Source organism: Schistocerca piceifrons, chromosome 2 (assembly GCF_021461385.2).
Source record: "Schistocerca piceifrons isolate TAMUIC-IGC-003096 chromosome 2, iqSchPice1.1, whole genome shotgun sequence".
NCBI classification, from domain to species: Eukaryota; Metazoa; Arthropoda; class Insecta; order Orthoptera; family Acrididae; genus Schistocerca; species Schistocerca piceifrons.
Window position 1 is genome coordinate 1,131,968,690 of NC_060139.1, and position 14,317 is coordinate 1,131,983,006.

Sequence of the window (14,317 nt, forward strand, 5' to 3'; positions counted from 1 at the left end):
GTAAGAAGAGCCAGTCTTCTTGTACTTGGGTCGTCATTGTGCCTTTTGTTATATAATTCCGATGGAATTTCTGTGTTTCATCGTCAATAAGACGGTCAAGAGGGATACAGCAAACCTGAAGTGAAACATCGGAATCTATAACTAGTGTCACAGGATTGGTTCAAAACATAGACAGTACGAAGAGTCAGTTTTCTTGTACTTAAGTTCGGCATTGTGCCTTTTCTATTTAATTCCGATGCTCTTTCTGTGTTTCATCGTAAATAAGAAGGTCAGAGTTATACAGTAAACCTGATGTGAAGCATCGGAATCTAAAACCTGTCTCACAGGAAAGGTTCAAAACATACACAGTACGAAGAGCCAGTTATCTTGTACTTAAGTCGGCATTGTGCCTTTTGTTTATAATTCCGATGCAATTTCTGTGTTTCATCGTCAAAAGACGGTCAGAGGGATACAGTAAACCTGATGTGAGGCATCTGAATCTATAACTAGTGTCACAGGAATGGTTTAAACATAGACAGTAAGATGAGTCAGTTTACTTGTACTTAAGTAGACATTGTGCCCTGTATATTCAATTCCGATTCAATTTCTGTGTTTCATCGTCAATAAGTAGGTCAGAGGGATACAGTGAACTTTAAGTGAAGCATCGGAATCTATAACTAGTGGCACAGGAATGGTTTAAATCATAGACAGCAAGAAGGGTCAGTTTTCTTATAATTAAGTCGGCATTGTGCCGTTTGTATTTAAATCCGATGCAATTTCTGTGTTTCATCGTCTATAAGAAGGTCAGTGGGATGCAGTAACCCTGAAGTGATGCATCGGAATCTATAACTAGTGTCACAGCAATGGTTCAAAACATAGACACTAAGAAGAGTCAGTTTACTTGTACTTAACCTGGTATTATGCCTTTTCTATTTAATTCCGATGCATTTTCTGTGTTTCGTCGTTAATAAGAAGGTCCAAGGGATACAGTAAACCTGAAGTGAAGCATCGGAATCTAAAACCGGTCTCACAGGAAAGGTTCAAAACATAGACAGCAAGAAGAGCCCGTCTTCTTGTACTTTAGTCGGCATTGTGGTTTTTTTTATCTAATTCCGATCCAATATCTGTGTTTCATCGTCAATAAGAAGATCAGAGGGATACAGTAAACCTGAAGTGAAACATCGGAATCTATAACTAGTGTCACGGGAATGGTTTAAAGCTGAGACAGTAAGAAGAGCAAGTCTTCTTGTACTTGAGTCGGCATTGTGCCTTTTGTATTTAATTGCGATGCTATTTCTGTGTTTCATCGTCAATAAGAAGGTCAGAGGGATACAGTAAACATGAAGTGAAGCATCGGAATCTATAACTAGTGTCACAGGAGTGGTTCGAAACATAGACAATAGGACAAGTCAGTCTTCTAGTACTTAAGTCGGCATTGTGCCTTTTGTATTTAATTCTGATGCAATTTCTGTGTTTCATCGTCAATAAGAAGGTCATTGGGATACAGTAAACCTGAAGAGAAGCATCGGAATCTATAACTAGTGTCACAGGAATAATTCAAAACATAGACAGTAAGAAGAGTCAGTTTTCTTGTACTTAAGTCGGCATTGTGAATTTTCTATTTAATTCCAATGCACCTTCTGTGTTTCGTCGTCAATAAGATGGGCCAAGGGATACAGTAAACCTGAAGTGAAGCATCGGAATCTAAAACCGGTCTCACAGGAAAGATTCAAAACATTGACAGTAAGAAGAGCCAGTCTTCTTGTACATGAGTCGGCATTGTGCCTTTTGTGTTTAATTCCGATGCAACTACTGTGTTTCATCGTAATAAGAAGGTCAGAGGGATACAGTAAACCTGAAGTGAAGCATCGGAATCTATAACTAGTGTCACAGGAATGGTTTAAATCATAGACAGTAAGAAGAGTCAGTTTTCTTAAAATGAAGTCGGCATTGTGCCTTTTATATATATTTCCGATGCAATTTCTGTGTATCATCGTCAATAAGAAGGTCAGAGGGATACAGTAACCCTGAAGTGATGCATCGGAATCTATAACTAGTGTCACAGGAATGGTTCAAACATAGATAGTAAGAAGAGTCAGTTTTCTTGTACCTAACCCGGCATTGTGCCTTTTCTATTTAATTCCGATGCAATTTCTGTGTTTCGTCGTCAATACGAAGGTCCAAGGGATACAGTAAACCTGAAATGAAGCATCGGAATCTAAAACCGGTCTCACAGGAAAGGTTCAAATCATAGACAGTAAGAAGAGCCAGTCTTCTTGTACTTGAGTCGGCATTGTGCCTTTTGTATTTAATTCCGATGCAATTACTGTGTTTCATCGTCAATAAGAAGGTCAGAGGGATACAGTAAACCTGCAGTGAAGCATCGTAATCTAAAACCAGCCTCACGGGAAAGGTTCAAATAATAGGAAGTAAGAAGAGCCAGTCATCTTGTACTTGAGTCGGCATTGTGCCTTTTGTATTAGATTCCGATGCAATTTCTGTGTTTCATCGTAAATAAGAAGGTCAGAGTGATACAGTAACCCTGAAGTGAAGCATCGGAATCTATAACTAGTGTCGCAGGAATGGTTCAAAACATAGACATGAAGAAGAGTCAGTTTTCTTGTTCTTACGTCGGCATTGTGCTTTTCTATTTAATTCCGATGCAATTTCTGTGTTTCGTCGTCAATAAGAAGGTCAAAGGGATACAGTAAACCTGAAGTGAAGCATCGGAATCTAAAACCGGTCTCACAGGAAAGGTTGAAAGCATAGACAGTAAGAAGAGAAAGTCCTCTTGTACTTGAGTCGGCATTGTGCCTTTTGCATTTAATTCCGATGCAGTTACTGTGTTTGATCGTCAATAAGAAGGTCAGAGGGATGCAGTAAACCTGAAGTGAAGCATCTGAATCTATAACTACTGTCACAGGAATGGTTCAGAACATAGACGGTAAGAAGAGTCAGTCTTCCTGTACTTAAGTGGCATTGTGCCTCTTGTATATAATTAAGATGCAATTTCTGTGTTTCATCGTCAATAAGAATGACTGAGGGATACAGTAAACCTGAAGTGAAGCATCGGAATCTATAACTACTTTCACAGGAATGGTTCAGAACATAGACGGTAAGAAGAGTCAGTCTTCCTGTACTTAAGAGGCATTGTGCCTTTTGTATATAATTAAGACGCAATTTCTGTGTTTCATCGTCAATAAGAAGGTCCGAGGGATACAGTAAACCCGAAGTGAAGCATCGGAATCTGTAACTAGGGTCACAGGAATGGTTCAAAATATAGACAGTAAGAAGAGCCAGTTTTCTTGTACTTGAGTCGGCATTGTGCCTTTTGTTTATAATTCCGATGTAATTTCTGTGTTTCATCGTCAATAAGAAGGTCAGAGGGATACCGTAAACCTGAAGTGAAGCATCTGAAACTATAACTAGTGTCACAGGAATGGTTCAAAACATAGACAGTAAGAAGAGTCAGTTATCTTGTACCTAAGTCGGCATTGTGCCTTTTGTATTCAATTCCGATGCATTTTCTGTGCTTCATCGTCAATAAGAAGGTCATAGGGATACAGTAAACCTGAAGTGAAGCATCGGAATCTATAACTAGTGTCACAGGAATGGTTCAAAACGTAGACAGTAAGAAAGGTCAGTCTCCTTGTACTTAAGTTGGCATTGTGGTTTTTGTATCTAATTCTGATGCAATATCTTTGTTTCATCGTCAATAAGAAGATCAGAGGGATACAGTAAACCTGAAGTGAAACATCAGAATCTATAACTAGTGTCACAGGAATGGTTCAAAGCATAGACAGTGAGAAGAGCCAGTCTTCTTGTACTTGAGTCGGCATTGTGCATTTTGTATTTAATTGCGATGCAATTTCTGTGTTTCATCGTCAATAAGGAGGTCAGAGGGATACACTTAACCTGTAGTGAAGCATCGGAATCTATAACTAGTGTTACAGGAAAGGTTCAAAACATAGACAATAGGAAGAGTCAGTCTTCTAGTACTTAAGTCGGCATTGTGCCATTTGTATTCAATTCCGATGCAATTTCTGTGTTTCATCGTCAATAAGAAGGTCATTGGGATACAGTAAACCTGAAGTGAAGCATCGGTATCTATAACTAGTGTCACAGGAATGGTTCAAAACATAGACAGTAAGAAGAGTCAATTTTCTTGTACTTAAGTCGGCATTGTGCCTTTTGCATTTTATTAAGATGCAATTTCCGTGTTTCATCGTCAATAAGAAGGTCAGAGGGATACAGCAAACCTGAAGTGAAGCGTCGGAAGCTATAACTATTGTCACTGGAATGGTTTATAACATAGACAGTAAGAAGAGTCAGTCTTCTTGTACTTAAGTCGGCATTGCGCCTCTTGTATATAATTCCGATGCAATTTCTGTGTTTCATCGTCAATATGAAGGTCAGTGGGATACAGTGAACCTGAAGTGAAGCATCGGAATCTATAACTAGTGTCACAGGAATGGTTCAAATCATAGACAGTTAGAAGAGTCAATCTCCTTGTTCTTGAGTCGGCATTGTGCCTTTTGTATTTAATTCCGATGGAATTTCTGTGTTTCAACGTCAATAAGACGGTCGGAGGGGTACAGTAAACCTGAAGTGAAGCATCGGAATCTATAACTAGTGTCACAGGAATGGTTCAAAACCTAGAAGGTAAGAAGAGTCAGTCATTTTGTACTTAAGCCGGCATTCTGCCTTTCGTGTTTAATTCCAATGCAATTTCTGTGTTTCATCGTCAATATGAAGGTCAGAGGGATACATTAAACATGAAGTAAAGCATCGGAATCTGTAACTAGAGTCACAGGAATGGTTCAAAGCATAAACAGTAAGAAGAGTCAGTTTACTTGTACTCAAGTCGGCATTGTGCCTTTTGTATTTAATTCCGATGCAATTCCTGTGTTTCTTCGTCAATAAGAAGGTAAGTGGGATACAGTAAATCTGAAGTGATGCATCGGAATCTATAACTAGTGTCACAGCAATGGTTCAAAACATAGACACTAAGAAGAGTCAGTTTACTTGTACTTAACCTGGTATTATGCCTTTTCTATTTAATTCCGATGCATTTTCTGTGTTTCGTCGTCAATAAGAAGGTCCAAGGGCTCCACTAAACCTGAAGTGAAGCATCGGAATCTAAAACCGGTCTCACAGGAAAGGTTCAAAACATAGACAGCAAGAAGAGCCAGTCTTCTTGTACTTGAGTCGGCATTGTGCCTTTTGTTTTTAATTCCGATGCAATTTCTGTGTTTCATCGTCAATAAGACGGTCAGAGGAATACCGCAAACCTGAAGTGCAGCTTCGGAATCTATAACTAGTGTCACAGGAATGGTTCAAAACATAGACAGTAAGGAGAGCCAGTCTTCTTGTAATTGAGTCGGCATTGTGCCTTTTGTATTTAATTCCGATGCAATTTCTGTGTTTCATCGTCAATGAGAAGGTCAGAGGGATACAGTAAACCTGAAGTGAAGCATCTGAATCTATAACCAGTGGCACAGGAATGGCTCAAATCATAGACTGTAAGAAAGGCCCGTCTTCTTGTACTTTAGTCGGCATTGTGGTTTTTTTTATCTAATTCCGATACAATATCTGTGTTTCATCGTCAATAAGAAGATCAGAGGGATACAGTAAACCTGAAGTGAAACATCGGAATCTATAACTAGTGTCACGGGAATGGTTCAAAGCAGAGACAGTAAGAAGAGCAAGTCTTCTTGTACTTGAGTCGGCATGTGCCTTTTGTATTTAATTGCGATGCTATTTCTGTGTTTCATCGTCAATAAGAAGGTCAGAGGGATACAGTAAACATGAACTGAAGCATCGGAATCTATAACTAGTGTCACAGGAGTGGTTCGAAACATAGACAATAGGACAAGTCAGTCTTCTAGTACTTAAGTCGGCATTGTGCCTTTTGTATTTAATTCTGATGCAATTTCTGTGTTTCATCGTCAATAAGAAGGTCAGAGGGATACAGTAAACCTGAAGAGAAGCATCGGAATCTATAACTAGTGTCACAGGAATAGTTCAAACATAGACAGTAAGAAGAGTCAGTTTTCTTGTACTTAAGTCGGCATTGTGAATTTTCTATTTAATTCCAATGCACCTTCTGTGTTTCGTCGTCAATAAGATGGGCCAAGGGATACAGTAAACCTGAAGTGAAGCATCGGAATCTAAAACCGGTCTCACTGGAAAGATTCAAAACATTGACAGTAAGAAGAGCCAGTCTTCTTGTACATGAGTCGGCATTGTGCCTTTTGTATTTAATTCCGATGCAACTACTGTGTTTCATCGTAATAAGAAGGTCAGAGGGATACAGTAAACCTGAAGTGAAGCATCGGAATCTATAACTAGTGTCACAGGAATGGTTTAAATCATAGACAGTAAGAAGAGTCAGTTTTCTTATAATGAAGTCGGCATTGTGCCTTTTGTATTAGATTCCGATGCAATTTCTGTGTTTCATCGTAAATAAGAAGGTCAGAGTGATACAGTAACCCTGAAGTGAAGCATCGGAATCTATAACTAGTGTCGCAGGAATGGTTCAAAACATAGACATGAAGAAGAGTCAGTTTTCTTGTTCTTACGTCGGCATTGTGCTTTTCTATTTAATTCCGATGCAATTTCTGTGTTTCGTCGTCAATAAGAAGGTCCAAGGGATACAGTAAACCTGAAGTGAAGCATCGGAATCTAAAACCGGTCTCACAGGAAAGGTTGAAAGCATAGACAGTAAGAAGAGAAAGTCCTCTTGTACTTGAGTCGGCATTGTGCCTTTTGCATTTAATGCCGATGCAGTTACTGTGTTTGATCGTCAATAAGAAGGTCAGAGGGATGCAGTAAACCTGAAGTGAAGCATCTGAATCTATAACTACTGTCACAGGAATGGTTCAGAACATAGAGGGTAAGAAGAGTCAGTCTTCCTGTACTTAAGTGGCATTGTGCCTCTTGTATATAATTAAGATGCAATTTCTGTGTTTCATCGTCAATAAGAATGTCTGAGGGATACAGTAAACCTGAAGTGAAGCATCGGAATCTATAACTACTTTCACAGGAATGGTTCAGAACATAGACGGTAAGAAGAGTCAGTCTTCCTGTACTTAAGAGGCATTGTGCCTTTTGTGTATAATTAAGATGCAATTTCTGTGTTTCATCGTCAATAAGAAGGTCAGAGGGATACAGTAAACCCGAAGTGAAGCATCGGAATCTGTAACTAGGGTCACAGGAATGGTTCAAAATATAGACAGTAAGAAGAGCCAGTTTTCTTGTACTTGAGTCGGCATTGTGCCTTTTGTTTATAATTCCGATGTAATTTCTGTGTTTCATCGTCAATAAGAAGGTCAGAGGGATACCGTAAACCTGAAGTGAAGCATCTGAAACTATAACTAGTGTCACAGGAATGGTTCAAAACATAGACAGTAAGAAGAGTCAGTTATCTTGTACCTAAGTCGGCATTGTGCCTTTTGTATTTAATTCCGATGCATTTTCTGTGCTTCATCGTCAATAAGAAGGTCATAGGGATACAGTAAACCTGAAGTGAAGCATCGGAATCTATAACTAGTGTCACAGGAATGGTTCAAAACGTAGACAGTAAGAAAGGTCAGTCTCCTTGTACTTAAGTTGGCATTGTGGTTTTTGTATCTAATTCTGATGCAATATCTTTGTTTCATCGTCAATAAGAAGATCAGAGGGATACAGTAAACCTGAAGTGAAACATCAGAATCTATAACTAGTGTCACAGGAATGGTTCAAAGCATAGACAGTGAGAAGAGCCAGTCTTCTTGTACTTGAGTCGGCATTGTGCATTTTGTATTTAATTGCGATGCAACTTCTGTGTTTCATCGTCAATAAGGAGGTCAGAGGGATACACTTAACCTGTAGTGAAGCATCGGAATCTATAACTAGTGTTACAGGAATGGTTCAAAACATAGACAATAGGAAGAGTCAGTCTTCTAGTACTTAAGTCGGCATTGTGCCATTTGTATTCAATTGCGATGCAATTTCTGTGTTTCATCGTCAATAAGAAGGTCATTGGGATACAGTAAACCTGAAGTGAAGCATCGGTATCTATAACTAGTGTCACAGGAATGGTTCAAAACATAGACAGTAAGAAGAGTCAATTTTCTTGTACTTAAGTCGGCATTGTGCCTTTTGCATTTTATTAAGATGCAATTTCCGTGTTTCATCGTCAATAAGAAGGTCAGAGGGATACAGCAAACCTGAAGTGAAGCGTCGGAAGCTATAACTATTGTCACTGGAATGGTTTATAACATAGACAGTAAGAAGAGTCAGTCTTCTTGTACTTAAGTCGGCATTGCGCCTCTTGTATATAATTCCGATGCAATTTCTGTGTTTCATCGTCAATATGAAGGTCAGTGGGATACAGTGAACCTGAAGTGAAGCATCGGAATACATAACTAGTGTCACAGGAATGGTTCAAAACATAGACAGTTAGAAGAGTCAATCTCCTTGTTCTTGAGTCGGCATTGTGCCTTTTGTATTTAATTCCGATGGAATTTCTGTGTTTCAACGTCAATAAGACGGTCGGAGGGGTACAGTAAACCTGAAGTGAAGCATCGGAATCTATAACTAGAGTCACAGGAATGGTTCAAAACCTAGAAGGTAAGAAGAGTCAGTCATTATGTACTTAAGCCGGCATTCTGCCTTTCGTGTTTAATTCCAATGCAATTTCTGTGTTTCATCGTCAATATGAAGGTCAGAGGGATACATTAAACATGAAGTGAAGCATCAGAATCTATAACTAGTGTCACAGGAATGGTTCAAAACATAGACAGTAAGAAAGGTCAGTCTTCTTATACTTAAGTCGGCATTGTGCCTTTTGTATTTAATTCCGATGCAATATCTGTGTTTCATCGTCAATAAGAAGATCAGAGGGACACAGTAAACCTGAAGTGAAGCATCGGAATCTGTAACTAGAGTCACAGGAATGGTTCAAAGCATAAACAGTAAGAAGAGTCAGTTTACTTGTACTCAAGTCGGCATTGTGCCTTTTGTATTTAATTCCGATGCAATTCCTGTGTTTCTTCGTCAATAAGAAGGTAAGTGGGATACAGTAAATCTGAAGTGATGCATCGGAATCTATAACTAGTGTCACAGCAATGGTTCAAAACATAGACACTAAGAAGAGTCAGTTTACTTGTACTTAACCTGGTATTATGCCTTTTCTATTTAATTCCGATGCATTTTCTGTGTTTCGTCGTCAATAAGAAGGTCCAAGGGATACACTAAACCTGAAGTGAAGCATCGGAATCTAAAACCGGTCTCACAGGAAAGGGTCAAAACATAGACAGCAAGAAGAGCCAGTCTTCTTGTACTTGAGTCGGCATTGTGCCTTTTGTTTTTAATTCCGATGCAATTTCTGTGTTTCATCGTCAATAAGACGGTCAGAGGAATACCGCAAACCTGAAGTGCAGCATCGGAATCTATAACTAGTGTCACAGGAATGGTTCAAAACATAGACAGTAAGGAGAGCCAGTCTTCTTGTAATTGAGTCGGCATTGTGCCTTTTGTATTTAATTCCAATGCAATTTCTGTGTTTCATCGTCAATGAGAAGGTCAGAGGGATACAGTAAACCTGAAGTGAAGCATCTGAATCTATAACCAGTGGCACAGGAATGGCTCAAATCATAGACTGTAAGAAAGGCCCGTCTTCTTGTACTTTAGTCGGCATTGTGGTTTTTTTTATCTAATTCCGATCCAATATCTGTGTTTCATCGTCAATAAGAAGATCAGAGGGATACAGTAAACCTGAAGTGAAACATCGGAATCTATAACTAGTGTCACGGGAATGGTTCAAAGCAGAGACAGTAAGAAGAGCAAGTCTTCTTGTACTTGAGTCGGCATTGTGCCTTTTGTATTTAATTGCGATGCTATTTCTGTGTTTCATCGTCAATAAGAAGGTCAGAGGGATACAGTAAACATGAAGTGAAGCATCGGAATCTATAACTAGTGTCACAGGAGTGGTTCGAAACATAGACAATAGGACAAGTCAGTCTTCTAGTACTTAAGTCGGCATTGTGCCTTTTGTATTTAATTCTGATGCAATTTCTGTGTTTCATCGTCAATAAGAAGGTCATTGGGATACAGTAAACCTGAAGAGAAGCATCGGAATCTATAACTAGTGTCACAGGAATAGTTCAAAACATAGACAGTAAGAAGAGTCAGTTTTCTTGTACTTACGTCGGCATTGTGCCTTTTGTATGTTATTAAGATGCAATTTCTGTGTTTCATCGTCAATAAGAAGGTCAGAGGGATACAGTAAACCTGAAGTGAAGCATCGGAATCTATAACTAGTGTCACTGGAATGGTTCAAAACATACACAGTAAGAAGAGTCAGTCTTCTTGTACTTAAGACGGCATTGTGCCTCTTGTATATAATTCCGATGCAATTTCTGTGTTTCATCGTCAATATGAAGGTCAGTGGGTTACAGTAAACCTGAAGTGAAGCATCGGAATGTATAACTAGTGTCACAGGAATGGTTCAAAACATAGACAGTAAGAAGAGTCAGTTTACTTGTACATAAGTCGACATTGTACCTTTTGTATTTAATTTTGATGCAATTTCTATGTTTCATCGTCAATAAGAAAGTCAGAGGGATACAGTAAACCTGAAGTGAAGCATCGGAATCTATAACTAGTGTCACAGGAATGGTTCAAAACATAGACAGTAAGAAGAGTCAGTTTACTTGTACTTACTTCGGCATTGTGCCTTTTGTAATTAATTCCGATGCAATTTCTGTGTTTCATCGTCAATTAGAAGGTCAGGGGGATACAGTACACCTGAAGTGGAGCATCGGAATGTATAACTAGAGTCACAGGAATAGTTCAAAGCATAGACAGTAAGAAGAGTCAGTTTTCTAATAAGTAAGTCTGCATTGTGCGTTTTGTATTTAATTCCGATGCAATATCTGTGTTTCATCGCCAATAAGAGGGTCAGAGGGATACAGTAACCCTGAAGTGAAGCATCGGAATCTATAACTAGTGTCACAGGAATGGTTCAAAACATAGACAGTAAGAAGAGTCAGTTTACTTGCACTCAAGTCGGCATTGTGCCTTTTGTTTTTCATTCCGATGCAATTTCTGTGTTTCATCGTCAATAAGACGGTCAGAGGGATACAGCAAACCTGAAGTGAAGCATCGGAATCTATAACTAGTGTCACAGGAATGGTTCAAATCATAGACAGTAAGAAGAGTCATTTTTCTTGTACATAAGTCGGCATTGTTCCTTTTCTATTCAATTCCGATGCACTTTCTGTGTTTCGTCGTCAATTAGAAGGGACAAGGGATACAGTAAACCTGAAGTGAAGCATCGGAATCTAAAATCGGTCTCACAGGAAAGGTTCAAAACATAGACAGTAGGAAGAGCCAGTCCTCTTGAACTTGAGTCGGCATTGTGCCTTTTGTATTTAATTCCGATGCAATTTCTGTGTTTCATCGCCAATAAGAAGGTGAGAGGGATACAGTAAACCTGAAGTGAGGGATCAGAATCTATAACTAGTGACACAGGAATTGTTGAAAATATAGGCAGTAAGAAGAGTCAGTCTTCTTGTAGTTAAATCTGCATTGTGCCTTTTGTATTTAATTCCGATGCAATATCTGTGTTTCATCGTCAATAAGAAGATCAGAATGATACAGTAAACCTGAAGTGAAGCATCGGAATCTATAACTAGTGTCACAGGAATTGTTCAAAACATAGACAGTAAGAAGAGTCAGTTTTCTTGTACTTAAGTCGGCATTGTGCTTTTTGTATTTAATTCCGACGCAATTTCTGTGTTTCATCGTCAATAAGAAGGTAAGGGGGATGCAGTAAACCTCAAGTGAAGTATCGGAATCTATAACTAGTGTCACAGGAACGGTTCGAAGCGTAGACAGTAAGAAGAGTCAGTTTTCTCATAGTTAACTCCCCATTGTGCCATTTGTATTTAATTCCGAAGCAATTTCTGTGTTTCATCGTCAAAAAGAAGGACAGAGGGATACAGTAAACCTGAAGGGAAGCATCGGAATCTATAACTAGAGTCACAGGAATAGTTCAAAGCATAGACAGTAAGAAGAGTCAGTTTTCTAATAATTAAGTCGGCATTGTGCCTTTTGTATTTAATTCCGATGCAATTTCTGTGTTTCATCGTCAATAAGAAGGTCAGAGGGATACAGTAACACTGAAGTGATGCATCGGAATCTATAACTAGTGTCACATTAATGGTTCAAAACATAGACAGTAAGAAGAGTCAGTTTTCTTGTACTTAACCCGGCATTGTGCCCTCTCTATTTAATTCCGATGCAATATCTGTGTTTCGTCGTAAATAAGAAGGTAAAAGGGAGACAGTAAACCTGAAGTGAAGCATCGGAATCTAAAACCGGTCTCACAGGAAAGGTTCAAAACATAGACAGTAAGAAGAGCCAATCTTCTTGTACTTGAGTCGGCATTGTGCCTTTTGATTTAAATTCCGATGCAATTTCTGTGTTTCATCATCAATAAGACGGTCAGAGGGATACAGCAAACCTGAAGTGAAGCATCGGAATCTATAACTAGTGTCACAGGAACGGATCAAATCATAGACAAAAAGAAGAGTCAGTTTTCTTGTACTTAAGTCGGCATTGTTCCTTTTCTATTTAATTCCGATGCACTTTCTGTGTTTCGTCGTCAATTAGAAGGGCCAAGGGATACAGTAAACCTGAAGTGAAGCATCAGAATCTATAACTAGAGTCATAGAATTGGTTCAAAGCATAGACAGTAAGAGGAGTCAGTTTTCTAATAATTAAGTCGGCATTGTGCATTTTGTATTATATTCCGATGCAATTTATGTGTTTCATCGTTAATGAGAAGGTCAGAGGGTTACTGTAAACCTGAAGTGAAGCATCGGAAACTATAACTAGTGTCACAGGAATGGTCCAAACCATAGACAGTAAGAACAGTCAGTTTACTTGTACTTATGTCGGCATTGTGCCATTTTGTACTTAATTCCGATGCAATTTCTGTGTTTCATCGTCAATAGAAAGGTCAGAAGGATACAGTAAACCTGAAGTGAAGCATCGTAATCTATACCTAGTGTCACAGGAATTGTTCAAAGCATAGAAAGTAAGAAGAGTCAGTTTTCTTATAATTAAGTCGGCATTGTGCCTTTTGTATTTAATTCCGATGCAATTTCTGTGTTTCATCGTCAATAAGACGGTCAGAGGGATAAAGTAAACCTGAAGTGATACGTCGGAATCTATAACTAGTGTCACAGGAATGGTTCAAAACATAGACAGCAAGAAGAGTCAGTTTTCTTGTACGTAATTCGGCATTGTGCCTTTTCTATTTAATTCCGATGCACTTTCTGTGTTTCGTCGTCAATACGACGGGCCAAGGGATACAGTAAACCTGAAGTGAAGCATCGTAATCTAAAACCTGTCTCACAGGAAAGGTTCAAAACATACACAGTAAGAAGAGCCAGTCTTCTTGTACTTGAGTCGGCATTCTGCCTTTTGTAATTAATTCCGATGCAATTTTCGTGTTTCATCGTCAATAAGAAGGTCAGAGAGATACAGTAAACCTGAGGTGAAGCATCGGAAACTATAACCGGTCTCACAGGATAGGTTCTAAACATAGACAGTAAGAAGAGCCAGTCTTCTTGTACTTGGGTCGGCATTGTGCCTTTTGTTTATAATTCCGATGGAATTTCTGTGTTTCATCGTCAATAAGACGGTCAGAGGGATACAGTAAACCTGATGTGAGGCATCTGGATCTACAACTAGTGTCACAGGAATGGTTTAAACATAGACAGTAAGAAGAGTCAGTCTTCCTGTACTTAAGTCGGCATTGTGCCTTTTGTTTGTATTCCGATGCAATATCTGTGTTTCACCGTCAATTAGAAGGTCAGAGGGATACAGTAAACCTGAAGTGAAGCATCGGAATCTATAACTAGTGTCACAGGAAAGGCTCAAAACATAGACAGTAAGAAGAGTCAGTTATCTTGTACTTAAGTCGGCATTGTGCCTTTTGTATTTAATTCCGATACAATTTCTGTGTTTCATCGTCAATAAGAAGGTCACAGGGATACAGTTAAACTGAAGTGAAGCATCGGAATCTATAACTAGTGTCACAGGAATGCTTCAATACATAGACAGTCGGAAGCGTCAGATTCCTTGTATTTAAGTCGGCATTGTGCCTTTTGTATTTAATTCTGATGCAATTTATGTGTTAAGTCGTTAATAAGAAGGTCAGAGGGTTACTGTAAACCTGAAGTGAAGCATCGGAAACTATAACTAGTGTCACAGGAATGGTTCAAACCATAGACAGTAAGAAGAGTCAGTATTCTTGTACTTAAGTCGGCATTGTGCCATTTTG